Raw genomic sequence first — 19,137 nt, 5'->3', positions numbered from 1 at the left:
TCACGAAGCTCCTAGAAAGGCCAAAGCATGAAGGTCATACTTGTGCCTCAGGACTTCGATATTCTAGTGACTGGATTTGATCAAAATTTTGTATTTGGATATCAGAACAATTGTTATTTTAACTCAATCATATGGTTTTGGTTATTCTTATGCTTTTGATGTATGTTCCATTTTAGCATGTTTAAATCCGTGAATAAGTTAATTATTCTAAATGTCCGTAGTCGATCATATTTGTGGGAACAAGTATGAAGGTAAGACTATTATGAACTTGGATTGGTAGATATTCATAAGGTATGAATATAGCAAGGGTTTGCTGCCAAGGTTCATAGATATTTACGGGATAAATATTGGACTGACCCGCCCTCAATTTACTGCATGGAATCTTTGTGATTTGTGGTCATAAGTAAAATTGACTAAAGACGAACATCATAGTATCCTCCGACCTGAGATACATATTGGGTCTTGATATTCATCAACTATTATACTTTGACTTGGTTCTTCGCTGCTCTGAAATATGATAGTACATAAGGCTAAGACTCAAGTATAATACAAGGTGATAGTGAGAGACGTATGTAATCAATAGGGGATTTGTCCCTCTTATTCGTTGAGAGTTAAATGTCTAAGGCCTGATAAGTTAAATCAACAAAGGATGATCACTCTGTGTCTCTGGATTTAGCATGACATTTAAGGCAAAAGGATTAATGATAGTTTCACCTAAATCATATTCAAGTAAGGGACTTGAAGGGGATGATGTTATTGAATGGCACTTCGTCATGCGTATTAGGGATAGTAAACCGTTGTTAGGCGGTATTTGCTATTCGCATCAATCTTCTATGTATCTTGTGCAAGTGGGAGATTCTTGGAATCGATCTTCCCAAGACACATATTTGAGTTGATGTGGCTAGTACGTTATGATCCAAGTCGGGTCATACCAATAACAAGCTAGACAAACAACACGATATTTATTATTAGATATGATCTAAGTAATAAATATCAACACTTATAATATTTGGAAAATGGGTTTTCTAAATATTTGCAATTGTGTGTTAAATAAATTATGTGGATAATTTATGTTTTAAGAGATGTTATTTATTTGGATAAAAAACAAATATGGTTGGTAGCTTGTAAGGGTATACAAGCTTGAGGTCTTCTCATTTGAAGATTCGTCATTCAACCATTCATCCCCTTCTACATTTCTGGACTTGAAGGTATGTTTATAAGACACCCTATGGTTGTTCTTGATAGCATGTACATCGTATTTGGATCCGGGCATTGGGTTTAACATAAAACGGGTTTTATATACAAGAAATTGATGCTATTGCAACCCCGGTAAAAAGTTGCATTAGGCCTTGAAAAAGTTGCATTAGGCCTATTGCAACCTTTTATCAAGAGCTGCATTAGGCGAAGTTGCATTAGACCTAATGCAACTTTTTTATTAAATTATGCAACCTTTTTTGAAAGAGTTACATTTACTAATCAAATGCAACCTTTTTAGGATGCAACCTTTTTAAGATGTTAGTGCAACTTTTTTTTTCATTTGAATGCAACTTTTCTAACCCACAGTAGCAACCTTTGCTACATTCTAATGCAACCTTTTTTTATCTACATTAATCTAACATTTATTTTAAGATTTTAGCTATAATAGGTGCCACCTTTTTTAGAAACAAATGCAACTCTGTAGCTCAAACTTCTATTAATATTCAATAGTATTTAAATTACACCAACAACATAACATAAATATAATAGATTAACCGTAAATGTCTCTAAAATCCTAAACTACTATAGTAGAGAGCTTTTCTACAATATTCTACATCGTAGCCTCAAAGTTTGCTTGTTGGCTGCGAAAATCTTTCATTCTAGCTCACCTCCTCCCCCCCCTCCTCAATGTTCTTAAAGCTTCAGGATCGCTTTGAATAATTCATAAGTCCCTCGAAATCATGAATGGCTCGCTTGCCATCATACTCCTTGTTCATTGAAATCGACCAAAGAACTTCCATCTTATGGAGGTGTGTAGTTCTTCATTTGTTCCTTCAAAATTGGATAAAGAAATATTGTAAAAATACAGCCAATAAACCAACAAAACTATTTGCTTGCTGAAAAAAAAATAGTCAGTATCAATTTGATAATGGAGTTTAATTAACCAAGCTAAAAAATTCAACAAAATGATGAAAAGAGTGATATAAATTATAATCCATATAGCTCAAATATCAAATGTACTATTGAATTTTGGAAGGAACTAACAGTGGGCTGTGGTGTAAAGGAATAAAAATAGTGTTATTGTTGCTCAGAAGACAAGGTGAAAATGGGACCATACAATCCAAAAGGTTTAAGTTAAAGAGAATGTTTTTACTAATTCTTTTCTACAAGTACTACCATTAGAAAGAACTTACAATTTTCCTTGCAATGTCATCATATGCATCAAGATAGACACGCCCTTCGATCATTTTACATGTACATTCAAATATTTTGTTTAGGCTAGGTAATTCCTTGTTTGAGTCTTCCTTTCTCTATATTCATAATTAAAAAAGAATCAACGCCATGAACAATAAAAATCACAAATCACGAGCAATATCAATAAATATTACCATGTCTTCACATATTCTGTCTATTTTTCCAAGCCAAAATAAGTTCTCTATCAAACACAACTCGGTAAAAGTCATGAGATTCTGCATACCAAGATATCAGCTTTAATACGAAAGAACAATTACATAAAAATGGCGTTAGCAAAAAAGTTGAGAGTAACCGAAAACCTACACTCGATAATGTTGAGTTTTGTACTCTAGATTCAACTAGATGGTATACAACTTCAAGATGAATAATGTTTAGTGTAATAATTATGAGCATAAATGCATTAAAATATAAGTATGTGTTTAAATAAAGTTGACACTTACATTTGTGAAGTTGATCACTAAATAATAGATTAAAAAAAGATGACTTCGCCTTTTATATCTGCGAAATAGGTAAAAGAGCTACCCAAATCAAAAAGAGCAGTGAAAGATGAGTCAATCTCAATGATACAAGACAAAGTTAAGTTATTGTAATTTTAAAGGGCATCATTGCACAAAACCCAAAATATTTTGTAGGAAATTGGTCACATCTTTAGTAAACAATATTACTATATCATAAATTTGATGGTGTGAACACTGTGAACACTTTGAATATTATTATTAATTCATGATTCATCTTACTACAAAGAGAATGACATATCTTTAAATACAAAGGAAAATAAATATATATAGAAAGGAGCTATAAAGGAGAGCAAAATATATGCAAAAGATGGACGGATGTAATTGAGGAGAAGATTGTGGAATATGTTACTCTTAATACTCCCCCTCAAGTTGGAGCATATAGGTCTCTAGTGCCCAACTTGTCTAATAAGAAGTTGAGTTGTTGTGTCCCTAAACCTTTGGTAAGAAGATCTACGATTTACATTCTGGTTTCTATGGGATATGGTTGAATTTCCTTTGCCTCCACTCTTTCCCGAACAAAATAACAATCCATTTCCACGTGCTTTGTTCTTTCATGAAATACTGGATTGTTTGCAATGTGCCTAGAGGCTTGGTTATCACAAAACAGTGGAGTTGGTCCATTTACAGGCATGTCTAACTTCTTGAGAAGCCACCTTAGCCATAAGATTTCACTAACTGTGGTGGCCATTGCCCGAAATTCAGCTTTAGCGGAAGAACGTGATACCACAGATTGCTTCTTGGTTTTCCAAGAGATTGGAGCCCCACCAAGAAGAAGTAAATATCCTGTTCGTGATCTTCTAGTATACGGGCACCCAAGCCAGTCAGAGTCGCTATAAGAAGAAAGGTTCCCACCTCCTTCTCGCGGGAGGAGAACTCCTCGCCCCGGGTCCCCTTCAAGTATCGCAAAACCCTATGTACGACATCCATGTGGTTTTGCCTTGGGTCGGCAACAAACTGACTAAGTATATTCACGGAATAGGCATTGTTCGGTCGAGTGGCTTGTAGGTAAAGTAATCTCCCCACTATACGACGATATCGACTAGCATCGACTTTGGGCTCATCTGGATCTTTATCCAACTTCAAATTTTGCTCCATGGGAAAAGGACTCGGTTTGCAATCTTGTAATCCACAGTCCTTAAGAATATCCAATGTGTACTTCTTTTGGCTTAGAACCACACCTTCACGTGTGCGAGCAACTTCAATTCCTAGGAAATATTTCAAGTTTCCTAGATCTTTGATGCTGAATTGCTCATCAAGTTTATCCTTTGTGTCTTGAATTTTCTGAGGATCGTTGCCTACCACGATCACATCATCTACATAAATGAGAGCCGCAACAAAGCTCTTTTCTTGTTTGTAAAGGAAAAGAGAGTGATCCGCCTTAGACTGCTTAAACCCAAGTTGAAGAAGGAACGATGTAAACTTTTGGTACCAATTACGAGATGCTTGTTTTAAGCCATAAAGTGATTTTCTTAATCTGCAAACTCGTGTTTCACCTTCCCTTGAAAATCCCTTTGGAACTTTCATATAAACTTCTTCATGCAAGTCTCCATGTAGAAAGGCGTTATTCACATCAAGTTGGTTAATGATCCAATTTCTCTTTACTGCAACGGCAAGGAGTGTTCTAACAGTGATCAATTTGGCAACGGGAGAGAAAGTGTCATGGTAGTTCACCCCCTCCATTTGGGTGAAGCCTTTGGCAACAAGGCGGGCCTTGTAATGTTCTATTTCGCCATTTGGTCTATATTTTACTTTATAGACCCATTTGGAATCAATGACACGTTTACCTTCTGGTAATTTTTCAAGAGTCCAAGTGACATTTTCTTCAAGAGCCCGGATCTCTTTTTTCATTGCTTCTTTCCAACTTTCATCTTGTATTGCCTGCTCAAAATTTCTAGGCTCATCATTTGAATTGATGGCCGCTAGAAAATTTCGGTGAGATTTTGAAAATTTTTCATATGAAACATAATTAGATATGGGGTATACCGTTGAAGAAGCTTTAGTTGGTGTGGGTTTAGAATGGTCAACGGATGGAGGAAGTTTTACTTCAAAGTCACTAAAACGAGCTGGTTGTGATCTGGTGCGACATGTTCTGCTTGGTTCAATAACGGGGCTCTGGTTTTCATTACTTTGCTTCACTGCTGTGGATTCTGTTAAGGGGTTTAGGCCTGGTCCATCTTGTTTTGGAAAATGGGCTACAGCAGGATCTGTTTCTACATGATCTCGAAATTGACCCACATCACTATTTTTATTTGGGTCAGATCCTTCATGAGCTTCTCCATCCAGATTCACCATTATAGGTTCTGTTGAGAATGTTGGGCATGTTTCTTCACATTCTGAAGCATGAGTCACATCCTTATCATTATTTTGAATGGAAGATTTAGTGGTAGGCCCATCTTGGTTTTCATTATTATTTTCCATTTCAGTGGTGGATTTGTTTTGATTTCACCATCATCATAGAAGCTTATATTTGGTATCTCCAAAGCATCTGCCTCTTCATAGACTAAACCAATATTATCAAAAGGGAATTTTTCTTCATGAAATTTGACATCTCCAGATATCATGATTTTACCCGTTTCCATGTCAAGGATTTTATATCCTTTTGTTCCTGGTGATACCTTAAAAACACTCCGGGTCTCCCCCTAATTTCAAATTTGTCTCCCTTTGTATTAGTGTTCCAGTAGTATGCTAAGCACCCGAAAACTTTCATAAAATCATAATCGGGTTTTTGATTGAATAGAAATTCATATGGTGTTTTGTTACCAATGACCGTGGAAGGTAATTGGTTAATGATGTATGTTGCCGTTAAGACACATTCACCCAAAACCTTTTTGGTACATTCGCTTGGAAACGCAAAGCTCGAGCAACTTCTAGCAAGTGCCGATGTTTTCGTTCCACAACGCCATTTTGTTGAGGGGTATGTGGGCAAGTTGTTTCTAGTAAAATTCCTTGTTCCTTATAAAAGAGTATCATATCGTTATATGTGAATTCGCCCCCATTGTCACATCTAATTTTCTTAATTGGTTTACCAAATTGTGTCATTACCATTTTGTGAAAATACTTTAAACATTTACTAGCTTCATGTTTAAATTTTAGAAGAAATAGCCACACTGCTCTACTATAATCATCTACGATGGTTAAGAAATAATTTGCCCCCGAGAATGAGGGTGTGCGGTACTTTCCCAGACATCGCAATGCAATAAATCGAAACATTCATTTGTCTTGGTAACACTAACTTGGAAAGGAAGTCTAGTGTGCTTTGTCTTAGAACAAGGGTCACACATTTCATTGAAAGAAATACTTTTAAGGAAATCAATTTTAGTAAGTTTTTCATCTGAAGCATGACCTAACCTTTTGTGTCATGTGTTTCCCGTTACCATCATTGCCTTCCTTTCACTTCTAACCGTCCCCATCCAGTATAGACCTCCTTTTCGCTTGCCTACACCAATCAAGTCCCTTGTTTGTAGCTTTTGCATGACACAAAAATCGGGAAAAAAGGTTACGGAGCATTGAAGATTTTCGGCTAGACGTCCAACCGACAATAGATTACATTTGAATTTAGGAACGTAAAGGACTCCCTTTATTTTAGCACCCCGTTTAGAGTGCAATCACCCCTTCCCTTTACGGGTATCGCGTCTCCATTGGGGATAATAACGGGTTCTTCGTTACCGTCACAGGTTACGGTTTCAAGAAAAGCGACTTCATGGGTAATGTGCTCGGTGGCTCCCGAATCTATCACCCACTCGTCACTTTGATGTGTTTTACCTGCCATGTTGGACAAAGGCTTATTATTTGTCTTCCCAAGATGGTTCAAAAGCATTTGGTATTGGTCTTCTGTCAAGGCTTCCATTGGAAAATGAGATATATATGGTTGCCGACTGGGTTTTGCCTTTTGATTAGAACTGCTCTGATGCCATCATAAATTTGTTGGTGTGAACACTGTGAACACTTTGAATATTATTATTAATTCGTGATTCATCTTACAAAGAGAATGACATATCTTTAAATACAAAGGAAAAGAAATATATATATAGAAAGGAGCTATAAAGGAGAGCAAAATATATGCCAAAGATGGACGGATGTAATTGAGGAGAAGATTGTGGAATATGTTACTCTTAATACTATAAACAATAAAAGATACAGCATATTTAACAATGAAAACATGTTTGAAAGGTCTAGAATGATACAACATGATGTGAATTAGTAAAACTTATTTGAAGTAAAAGTGCAGTCAATCAACTTACATGGTTACTTTCTTGCAGTCAACCCTAAATATGCATAATAACACTCCTAACAACTTAGTTAAGTATTATAAATGCAGGTAACAACAGGAAATAAGGATACGAAGAATTTGCAGTCAACTTGTTACATTGTTGTCGCTTTTTATCATTTTTGGCTTTAGTTCCCCTTTATTTGTTCGATGTTCTGGAAACTTCACCTGTTAGTCCAGCGTATAAAGAAATTCACATCCATAACTCACTCAGAGGATTGCTAAACAACCCTACATATTGTCATGGCTACTGCCAAACTAATATGAACAAATTCAGCCAATATATATGATACAATTATAAAAGAATGTATATCAATACAATTAAAAATATACAAATGACAAATCAAATAATAGAACAACAATGATTCGATTGACTAACCTGTTCGAATGTTCGAATCTGGACAAGTAGACTCAGCACTACTCCGATCCAATGCTAGAATCGACTTCGCCCCACATAACTTGGTAACGCTAACAGATCCAGTGTCATTTGTACAACGTTTCTCCTTAAACCGCCGTCACACGTTTAAGGGATTGAAATAACTGATCGGCTTTTATTTATTCATTATATTGTATTATCATATATTTTACTGATTTAATTCCTTTTATGCAAAAAATCAAATTTCGAATATTAACTAAATATAATCTTTATCGATATTAATTATTTACTTTTATTCGAGCCAATAAGCTTTAGCTCAACTAATATTTGATGAAAAGTGAAAATCTGGATCGGAGATCGCAAGATCTTAAGTTAGAATCCGATCTTTAACTAGGTTTTACCGCAATAGGCCTTGGGCGACGGGCTATTCCCCGGGACAAGAGATGATGGGCTTAGATTACCAAGTGATATTTGTGATCGTGGAGATATGGTTCTTCAAAAGAAAAGGTTCAAGCATCACACAAATATAATAATATATAAGTTTGAATAATATCTTTTTGGATGCATGATATCCTTTACTTTTATCAATCACTGGAGGTGAATTGAGCCGACTCGATTGAAATTCAAACCGAGCCCATCCAATTCGGCTTAAATTTAAGAGCATTTGGAGCTTGCATTGGTTCGGCTTGACTCACGAACAGCTCTAGGGGCAACCATGCGCAGTGAATGCGAGCTTATATAATAATAAACTATAATAATTATTAGTCATTGATGAATAATCGAGTCGTATATGGTCAACTAATGTCATTGTTGGTCAATGATAATTATGGACAAGGATCAGGAGTATTGATTATGGTAAATATTAACTAAAAGTTATCAATTAGTGGGGTTCATGTTAATTCTAGGTTCCCGTATGGATCTCTTAACAATGTATTGGATCAATCCGTGATATAGTGGCGTAAGTCACTATAGTCACTCTAATCTTGGAACATGTGGATGAACTTAGGTCTCCACTGAATAACTAAAGCCTCCTACTACTAGGCCACACCATAAGTAAAGATTTTATATAAATTTATATATACACACATCACATATTTTAATTACTAAAACTAAATCAGTTTTTATATTAATTCTTATATTTAAAACAATTTTTATCTTAGATTTGTAAAATTCCCTCTTAAAATAATTAACCTCCCTCCAATAATTTCCCTCCAAATGCACCACTCGTATTGTACATTGTTCTTTACCTCAATCCCTAATATTGTCCCACATAAAAATAATCTAGCCACCATAGTCCATAGCTTTTGTGTTTGACAGCCTCCGGGCTTGAGCAAATGTGAGTAGTCCACCACAAACACTAAACACCTTCCCGTTGTCGGCATTTACAATTATTTGAATAACTTCGAGCAATTATTGATCAAAATTTTGCACACATTAAAGAAAACGGTTACAATTTTTAGTAAATTTTGCAACTTTTAAAATAAAAAGTTGCATTTTCAATAAAGTTTTGTAACTTTTTATGAAAAAAGTTGCATTAGATATACTAATGCAACTTTTATGTTTAGAGAAGTTGCATTAGAGTCAAATGCAACATAATTGAAAAAGGTTGCCTATAAAAAGTTGCATTAGCCTCATTTTCTAGTAGTATGTGTATTGGTAAACAATATTTATAACTTCTAATTTCCGTTGCGTTTTCCTAATAAAAGGGTTTATTTGGACTTTGATAATCTTGTAAAAACCCAACAACTTGAATATGAGTAACCCTTGGAGCACAAAGCAAAAGCTTGTTTCCCAAATTTCAATGGTTTAGGTTTCTCGATTTTCGTTTTTGAAACTGTTTTTGACGGACTTTCATATTTCTCAATCTTAGAATCCTTTTTCATTTTATCCTTTTTACTTCTCCAAAAAGGTTTCTTTTTACGCTTGTTTTTATTGACTTTGGATCTCATATCTATTTCACTGGTCTCGTTGTCAGCTTGATCAGTCCTAGAGTCTGAGATTCTGGAAGCTCCTTTCTGAGACTGATTAAGCCGTATTTTGAGATCAAGTTGTTGCTTGAACAGCACATCCTTAACAAGTTTTACTTTTTAGTAGTTTAATGCAGTTATATATTCTATGAAGCTGATCATATTATATATTTTCATATACATTAACAGTTTAAATATGTTTATCTGAATATTATATCTATAGTTTAAAAGAAAAAAATATCATATCTAGCATGGATTTTGGATCTGTTGAGGGTAGTATTGGAACGCGTATTATATATTTTGGTGATAACCGGTAATTGGTTTTTCGGTTCAATGACACACGATAATGTTTAAGGTCTATGTCCTTGGAGCATTCTCAGCGTGTTTCTTGTATTTATGTAAGTGAATTTTGTAAATCATATTGTATGGTTATGAGTGTTTGAATTTACAAGTTTGGTACTTGAACTTCTATCAACTTTTATTAAATTACATAAGACTTCTTGAAATGTCTTGCAAGGTGAGAAGGATGGCCACACATAACAACACTTTCTTTTTGGATGACTATAATACTTATCAGCACTGTAAGACGGACTAAATGATGGGAAGAAGTGGATGAGAGGCGATAGGAGTTGTAATATCTCCCATCTGAATGGTAACCTCTATCATCAAACAAAGTTGCATAATATGTTTCAACATTTACATGACCACAAAATTATCGTAATAATTTCTGTCTACATAATTGTCATATTGAGGTTGATTAAATTGATTAGTTGTTTGAGAAAATGTTTGTCGGTTATGTGGTGGAACATTCTTACTAGAAGTACTAGCTTGATTAAGATTCTCAAAACACTTTGGTTTTAGATGAATTATCCTTAATTTCACAATTTGTAGACGAACACTTTAAAGTATCAACACAAGCATCAAAACTCATATCAACACAAACATTATCAGTCAAACCATCACAACTAACAACATTCAAACTATCACAAACATTTCCAACCAAATCTTCACAAGGATTAAAAGACAACGCATCACTATTTATAAAAAAAAATTAAAGGGGCTTCCAAGCCCCCTCACCATACGGGGGCATCTTTGGGGTGGGGTTTCGAAGCCCCAGTGCCCACGTGGCGCTGACGTGGCACTGGGAAGGGGTTTCGAAGCCCCTCACCATAGAGGATAGCCTTATACCCCACCTCTCTAGTTTATTTCACTGGGCCTCTTGTGCCGGTCTAACTGGACAAATACATAGTTCCTGGCCTCGGCCCATACATAGATTAAACGAAAGCTAGACAAAACATCAAAATTACATAAATAAACTATCTAATACATAAGCCTACTGAATATAGCTATGTAAACATTGATAAGACAATCAATATTAAACTTGATTGGCTGTAGAAACAGTTATACCCTATTAGAGCATTCACACTGCATCACCGATCTCCAACTTTATCTTCATATTAAAAAGAAAAAAAAAAGTTAATTTAAAATTCATTCAATTCCAATCCCCATATTGACATCCCAACCTTATATTTTTTATAGGAAACCAAATTATCTCTTACATTTGAGGGCAAAGTTGCAAACTCGCTAGGGGACCTTAGGCGGTCGACTAGAAAGTTGGGTGCACTCGGAGTACTCGGAAATGTTAAATATAAAGAAAATTAATTTTTGGATGTTATATATATGTCAAATCTAATAAGTATACTAATATATATTAATAACAAAATAAGTGAATATCAATATAAATAAGAGAAATACATTTTTAAATAATAAATTATTCTAAAATTTGCTAATCATTAACTAAAATAACTGATATTCTTTTTTTAATATTATAGAAATATGAATTATGATTTATTTTTTAAGTCAAAATTGGCCCAAATTGACCAACTAAATGCGATTATGCTAAGGGTGACCATCTTTTATCGATTCTTAGTAACTAGATGGAGTTAAAGAAACACCCCTCGACGTCATACCTTATAGCGAGTACTTGGGGAGTACTCGGCCTTGAGACATACTTTTACAACATTGTAAGAGGTACTTTCTATCCTCATATCCATCTTTTTGTTATATTTGAGAGTGTGTAAGTAGAAGAATTGAACAACAAATAAAGAAATATTACTTAATTAAATACGGAGAGATATACTGGAATGGAATGTGAGAGGTTTTGAAAAATGGGAAATAACATTTTGAAAATGGTGTTTTTTTGTTTGTTTCTTAAATTATTGGAATGGGTCGAGGATGGAGTGTGAATGCTCTTAGCTGTGTGTTTTACGCGTGGCCCAGGAAGTAGAAGCACCACTCATTGTTATTGTAGCTTTAAATAATCATGTCCACTTGACCACTTGTTAACTCTCGAAGACTTTCGGTTGTTACCAAGTATTTTCTTTCAATTTCATTATTCTTGAATGAGATGTGGTTTCCTTAGGAACTTTCATTTACAAGTTACTAACTTCAAACCGTGTTTATTTGACAATATATATTTGTCATTTTACTAGATGTGAATATTTAACTCCAACCAGCCTTAATAGTACCCCGTGTTATTGTGGATTATAACACTCTAACTCGCTTTTCTTGAATTTATTTCGAAGTCGAGTTTTATGCTCTTCTTAATCCTATGTTATAATATTTCAAGAGTTCTCAGAAAGTCCAGTATCCGATTAAGAGAAACTCCCTGTAGACGCCATGATCACTGATGAAGAGAAGCTGAATTCATTAGCAACAGAATGCGCATTTCATCGTTTTTCTATTGCAGAGATTCAGTCAGCTACTCGAAACTTTGATGATGATTTAGTCATCGGAAAAGGAGGTTTTGGGAGAGTATACAAAGGTCGTATTATTGGTACTAGAGTTACCAGTCGACGTATTGTCCCATTAAACGGTTGGATTCATTTTCCATGCAAGGGGCACCTGAGTTCATGACCGAAATTGAGATGCTTACCAAGGTGTGCCACTCTAATCTTGTGTCTTTAATTGGTTATTGTTTCGACGGCAACGAGAAGATACTAGTTTATGAGTACATAACCAATGGGACTATTGAGCATCATTTGCGCAAAGCTGATGCTCCTTTATCTTGGATGCATCGTCTCAAGATAAGCATAGGTGCTGCCGAAGGATTAAACTACCTTCACACTGGTGTGGGTAACCAACAAGGAGTGGTTCATAGAGATGTGAAAAGCTCCAATATTCTACTTGACGAGAATTGGGTAGCAAAGATCGCAGATTTTGGGTTGTCAAAACTTATTGATCAACAAACTTCTGGTGTGAGTACCCGCCTTAAAGGCACGTTTGGGTATCTAGATCCAGAGTACTATATGACAGGGCGCTTGACTAGGAAATCAGATGTTTATTCCTTTGGGGTTGTTTTGTTTGAATTGCTAACTGGGAGGCGTGCAGTCGATACCAGCTTTAGAGAGGAGGAGTGGAATTTGGCAAATTGGGCGGAAAAGTGTGTCAAAGAACGACGACTAGATCAGATTATCGATTCTCATATTATAGCGCAAATTTCTCCCAAATGTTTGAAGGAGTTTGTCCGGATTGCAGCCAGATGTTTGAAAAGCTCTAGAAAAAAACGTCCTACGATGGCTGGTGTTGTGCTTGCTCTTCAGCAATCAATGGCATTACAGGAGCAATACGATAATTCCCCTCAGTCTGCAAGTTTCACACATATAGTGCAGCATCTACTTTTCGGGTCTAGACTTAACTCTGGTATAGTCATACTCCATCATGTTGTCTGTGTGATATAACTGGTTGTGTGTAATTGCATATATATGTTACTTTCATAATTGGTGTGATATACACATTTATCTTACAAAATAACCTTTCCTCTAAGTATATGAATGATAAATTATCATTTGTGTATGATATTTATTATTATTTTTTTCAATTTTTTTGAAGACTTGCAATCTTTATTAAGATAAATGAGTAATTCAAATTCAGTTGAAGTCCTCCTATTTAGTTGGTATTTTCAATTCAATAAGGCCGTTACCTGATTGTTAGGTGGGCCGAGTCTTATGCCTAGTTTATGAGTTTACGTTATTTGTTTTGCTTATTTAAGTCTTTCTTGTTTAGGGTTTATATACTCACAAAGTTACAGGTACCGTGTTAATGAAAGTAACTCTAGCCAGCAATAATATGTTTCCTTTAGATGCAACCAAGATAATGTCCAGTCCATCAAACGATCATGCTATCACCAAACTGTGGCACCTTAGATATGGTCATCTTCATATCCAAGGTCTACATCAATTTCATGATAAAGCGATGGTAATTGGACTGCCCAAAATGAAGACCATAAGAACATGTGAAGGTTGTGCTTTAGGGAAACAAACCCGGAAACCATTTCCATCTAGCAGTCGTAAAACCTGTCAACAGTTAGAGCTTGTGCACTCTGATGTGTGTGGGCCTATGCCTGTTCCGAGCCTTGGTGGTAGTAGGTACTTTCTACTGTTTATTGTCGATTTCACTAGAATGACTTGGATCTACTTTATTGAAAATAAATCTGAAGTATTTGCTAAATTCAAATTATTCAAAATTATGGTTGAAAAGGAAATTGGGTGGCCCATAAAAATGTTGAGATCTGATCGGGGAGGTGAGTACACCTCTCATGCTTTCAATTTGTTTTGTGAAGAAAATGGTATTAAAAGGGAACTAACAAATCCCTATACTCCCGAGCAGAATGGAGTATCCGAAAGAAAGAATAGAACCATTGTGGAGATGCTGAAATGTATGTTGGAAGGGAAAGGGCTGCCAAGTAATTTTTGGGCTGAAGCTGCCGCTACTGCTGTGCACAATATAAACCGGTCCCCTACAAGGTCTCTTGGTCATAAGACTCCGTATCAAGCCTGGTATGGAAAAAATCCCAACACTGGCTACCTGAGAACCTTTGGTTGTATTGTGTATGGTCCACCTGCACAACGAAGAAACAAACTTGAAGCGAAGTCTGAAAAATGCCTTCTACTCGGATATTCACAACAGTCTAAGGGGTACCGGTTGTATAACCCCTTGACCGAGAAGTTTATAACCAGAAGAGATGTGCAATTTGATAAAGAAGGAAGATGGGAATGGAACAAAGAAGTAAAAAACAAGTATCAATATATGTGGGATTTAAGTGTGTTAGATGATGTTCTCCCACATGCAGGTAATGTTCCAAACTCTCCTAGTAATACAAATGAGTTATCTTGTGCTCCTCAGACTCCTATAAGCAATGAACCAGCAACTCCAAGTCAAAACCAAAGTATGGCCGGTCCTTCAAATTGCAGACCGAATAGTTATGATTCGGCTATGCTAGACTCTAACACCACACCAAGAAAGCTAAAAAAATCTTGAAGATGTGTATGATGAGTGTTCTCCCATGGAAGACTTTACAGCCTGCCGATTTGCTCTCAATGTTACTGATCCAAGTAATTATGAAGAGGCTGCAAAAGGCAAAGAATGGAAAGCAGTTGTTGAAGAGATTGAATCAATAGAGAAGATCAACACTTGGAAGCTGGTTACTCTCCCAGAAAACAAAAATGTGGTGGGGCTTAAGTGGCTGTACAAAACCAAACTCGGTCCCGATACTAGCTTGACTAGGAAATCAGATGTTTATTCCTTTGGGGTTGTTTTGTTTGAATTGCTAACCGGGAGGCGTGCGGTCGATCCAGCTTTAGAGAGGAAGAGTGGAATTTGGCAAATTGGGCTGAAAAGTGTGTCAAAGAACGACGACTTTATCAGATTATCGATTCTCATATTATAGCGCAAATAATACTGCAAGAGAAAAATATACAAAGATGAACACGCGAGATTTATGTGGTTCGGTCGGCTGACCTACGTCCACGGGCTGCAACGAGGGTATTTTATTATTGCTACTGCCTCACTCGTGATGAGGAATTACAAGTACAAGGCTAAGTATAAATAGATACATGATTAGGGTTTACAACTTGTTCACCAAGAAAACTAATATGAGCTTTAATTAAAACAAAGCGGGCTAACTCATTTGATCTCTAATTTTCTGCTCCATAGTTCTCTTGAACCGGACCCAAAACAATCGAGCCTCCACATTAAACCGAACACATACAATTTAGGCCACCTCATTCACGCATGTTTTTGCAAGCAGGGAGCAGCCACAAGAGTGTAGTACTTGTTTCAGTAAGATTAAAGAGTAAATTTTATAGGGTTACAATTTGACCAACTATGCTATACAAAACTGGTAGAAGATATGAGAATGCTAATGTAAATGTGTTGGCACACAAGGACTGGTCGAATAAGAAATCAAGTTTTTCAATATAAAATGAGGGTGTTATTCATATTGGTTAAGATAGGTAGAGGAGACTGAAATGGTTTGTAAATGTGACGAGACAAATGAAGGCTCTTGTAAAAATTATTGGAAATGTTACAATACAAGGGAGGAGGAGCATAGTTTGACGCAAAATGAAATAGTACGAGTAGATTAAATAGGATTTGCTGGATGTGCACCAAAAAAGGACATAATTGACGGTATGATTTCCTAGGACCTTAACCTTAGCTTTAAATATTCCTTAGTGTTTGCTGAGTGTGTATAAGTGCTTTTAATGAGGGTAGTTCTACGATCATTATTACTATTTTGGTATGGTTGTTGGTTTCATTCTCTTAGATTATGTTATTTGGATTATATTCCGTACATAACGAGAAACAAAAGTGGTTTTTAGAGCAAAGGGTCTTGCTTGGAGAAACCTATATCTCCCCTATAACAGAGAAAATGATTGTTCTTATCCCAACCCTACCATACCCGACCAACAGCTTTGTTGTGTGGTTTTACCAAGTATATTTGTTTTCTTGTTATTTATACGACGTGTTAGGATTTGCTTCTTGAAGATATTACCTCTTACTAGCATCAACAAAACTTATGATCTAAGTATTGATCGATGAATTTGTTGGAAGTTTTAAGTGTGTGAATGAAGGAAGTGGTGCAAGTTGTAAATGTTTGCCCCACATCGGATTGGGAACAAAATAATGAATGGTTTATAAGGTGGAGCCCTTACACCCATTTGAATTCTTTGTGACATGTTTTACCACAAATTCTACCAGCGCAGCGCACAAGGGGGGGTTGCAAATTTGGGTTTCTGGACTAGAAATTCATCTAACTTGTGCGTGCCTGCGTTAGATGATTTTTTGAATTTGGTTTTGAAATTCAAAATATGGTGGTCTAGTCAATACCATTAATAATCATAATGATTATTGTTATTTCTGATTTCGTTTCAGGCAAGTGTCCGAGTCCGACAGAACACCGATTCTGTTTCGAACCGGAGTACCCTGGGAACAGACGGAGAATCTGTTTAAGGGAATTGTGTTAAACATAAGCCCGGTTTACTGCTTCTTTATTTTCGTTTAATTTTCTGCATTTTATAATACAAGATTTCCAACAGAATTTACCTAACTACACATTTTTACAGCCTCGTTCAAGAGGCTTTTACTTGGTGTCACAAGGCTTGTCTCATTTCTCACAAGAGTGATCTTTTTTTCATTATAAGTACAATTGACAAATATAAATGAGTTATCCTGGAGCCCGGCTCGTTAAATCTCCATTTCCAATTATCTGAGTTCATATCATAAATAAACTGGGATGCTGGAGGTCAACTTGTTTAGAGCTGCATCTCTAAAACTCAAGCTTAAATTGGGAGTTAATTTAAAGCAAGAGCACGGATCGAATTCGTTTTGTCACTTACTGAGGTTAATTATTTAGATAGGCATATAGTTATCATTTACTAGATGAACTCAAATATAGGCATGCGCTTGAAGTCTTAGACTCGAGCTCAAGTTTCTTTAAGGCCGATTCGATTCGGTTTTTAGCGAGCCAGTATGTTTGTATGCCTTATTTTAGTTTCTTAAATTTTTTTTTTTTTTTCATAAAAACAATTTGAATTTGCTAATACATTAGATGATCATTCTTTTCATTTTGAACAGAAAAACAAATTATCCACGGGGATGTGAAGTCATCCAACATTCTTCTAACCGAGAGACTGAGAGCGAAAGTGGCCGATTTTGGGTTTGCGAGACTTGGAGATGCAGAGACTGATAAAAACACATGTTGTGACCAAAATTCTGGGAACGGTCGGGTATCTTGACCCGGAATATATAAGAACGTATCAACTTACCCCGAAAAGTGACGTTTACTCGTTTGGAATTTTACTTATTAAAATTTTAACGGGTCGTAGGCCCATTGAGTCTAAGAGGTCTCCTGAAGAGAATGTGACTGTAAGATGGGTAAGTTTATTCTTTTTTTCACACTTAGTGCATGTGCATTATCGAGTTGTACATTGTGCATTAATTGTTCTAATGAGTCGAAAAGCAGTTTAATATCTATTGGTTCAAAAGGGTAACATAAACAAAATTAGTTTTAGGAAATGGGTGATAGTGGAGGTGAACAAAAAACCGGGTTGGAAACCAGAGCTTGTTTTTAACCCGATTTTGAAACCGATTTGAGAGAACTTGGTTTGGACCTGAACCGTTGGAATCAGTTTGACCAAACCGACCCAGTTATCAGGCCGGGGCCTAGGGTAATGTGAGCTGGACAACCGGCCAAGGCCCATAATTTTTGGGGCCAAAATTTTTTTATATTATATATTTTAATTTTGTTTTTATATAAAATATGTATGGCTTCTAATCATCTTAAATATATTGGGCCCAAAACTTTTTTTTATCCATAATCCATTTAAGCTATTGGGCCCAAACTAAATTTGAAAACTACAAGAAAATAATAATCAAATAACACGTTAGGGCCTACGAGCCTTTTTATTTTTTGTCTGGCTGAGGGATTTAAATCCTGGCGGCGGGTCCTACTGGTTGTGACCTAGTTTCTCTTTATAAAGCGGTACAACGCAAACAGGTATGAGCCAAAATCGAAGTTTTTGACTAAGTTTGACCAAACTCTGATGGTTTTAACCCTTGTTGGTTTGAACCCAAAACCCGAGTTGTGCACGTCTAGTCGATAGTCACCCAAAGTGAACATTAACAAGTAAAACCTTAAAAAAACATTTTATTAAAAATTAGCACGAATCTCTTAACGAAACTTCATGATATGGGAAAAATGTATCGGGTCAACAAAGCCCGACTCCACATATTCCGGGGCCATACCGAAAACGACTTCTTTTGACCCGTTTTTTATGACTATTTCAGGCTTTTGGGAAGTACATTGAAGGTGAAACTATGGATTTGGTCGACCCGCAAATGAGAGAACATTTGGACGGTGAAATCTTTGAAAAGATGCTCAACTTAGCATTTCAATATGTGGCCCCCACACGAGCGGACCGGCCCAATATGAATTCAGTTGGAGAGCAGTTATGGGCCATCAGAATGGACTATCTTAGAAAAGGAAGAAGAGGATGAACAATGCTTGTGTGCCAATGCATGGTTGGTATACGATGTACAAGTGTTTAATGCACGTGGTACAACTTTTCATTGGAGATGGTTGGTTTCGGATTTTCGTTCGTTGGAAACATTTTATGTTTATTTTGTGTGTTAAAGATTTGTAACACGTGCATATACATGATGTATTATGGATTTACATTTTGTTGTTATAATATACGGTTACATTTAGGGTGTTGCATG

The 19,137-nt window shown here is 36.0% G+C and overlaps 1 pseudogene across 1 annotated transcript; it reads left to right on the top strand.

The window, feature by feature from the left end:
* The first annotated feature begins 11,917 nt into the window (after positions 1-11,917).
* Positions 11,918-19,109, top strand: LOC143570913 (calmodulin-binding receptor-like cytoplasmic kinase 3; annotated as a pseudogene). Its single transcript, XR_013142016.1, has 4 exons — positions 11,918-12,436; positions 12,478-12,714; positions 17,494-17,793; positions 18,706-19,109. The product of XR_013142016.1 is annotated as a calmodulin-binding receptor-like cytoplasmic kinase 3 (transcript).
* The last annotated feature ends 28 nt before the right edge of the window (positions 19,110-19,137 follow it).

This window comes from Bidens hawaiensis, unplaced genomic scaffold (assembly GCF_021521415.1).
Source record: "Bidens hawaiensis isolate Kalapana, Puna unplaced genomic scaffold, B.hawaiensis_p1.1 tig00025175_1, whole genome shotgun sequence".
In the NCBI taxonomy this organism is placed as follows: Eukaryota; Viridiplantae; Streptophyta; class Magnoliopsida; order Asterales; family Asteraceae; genus Bidens; species Bidens hawaiensis.
This window is presented reverse-complemented; position numbering and strand designations above follow the sequence as displayed.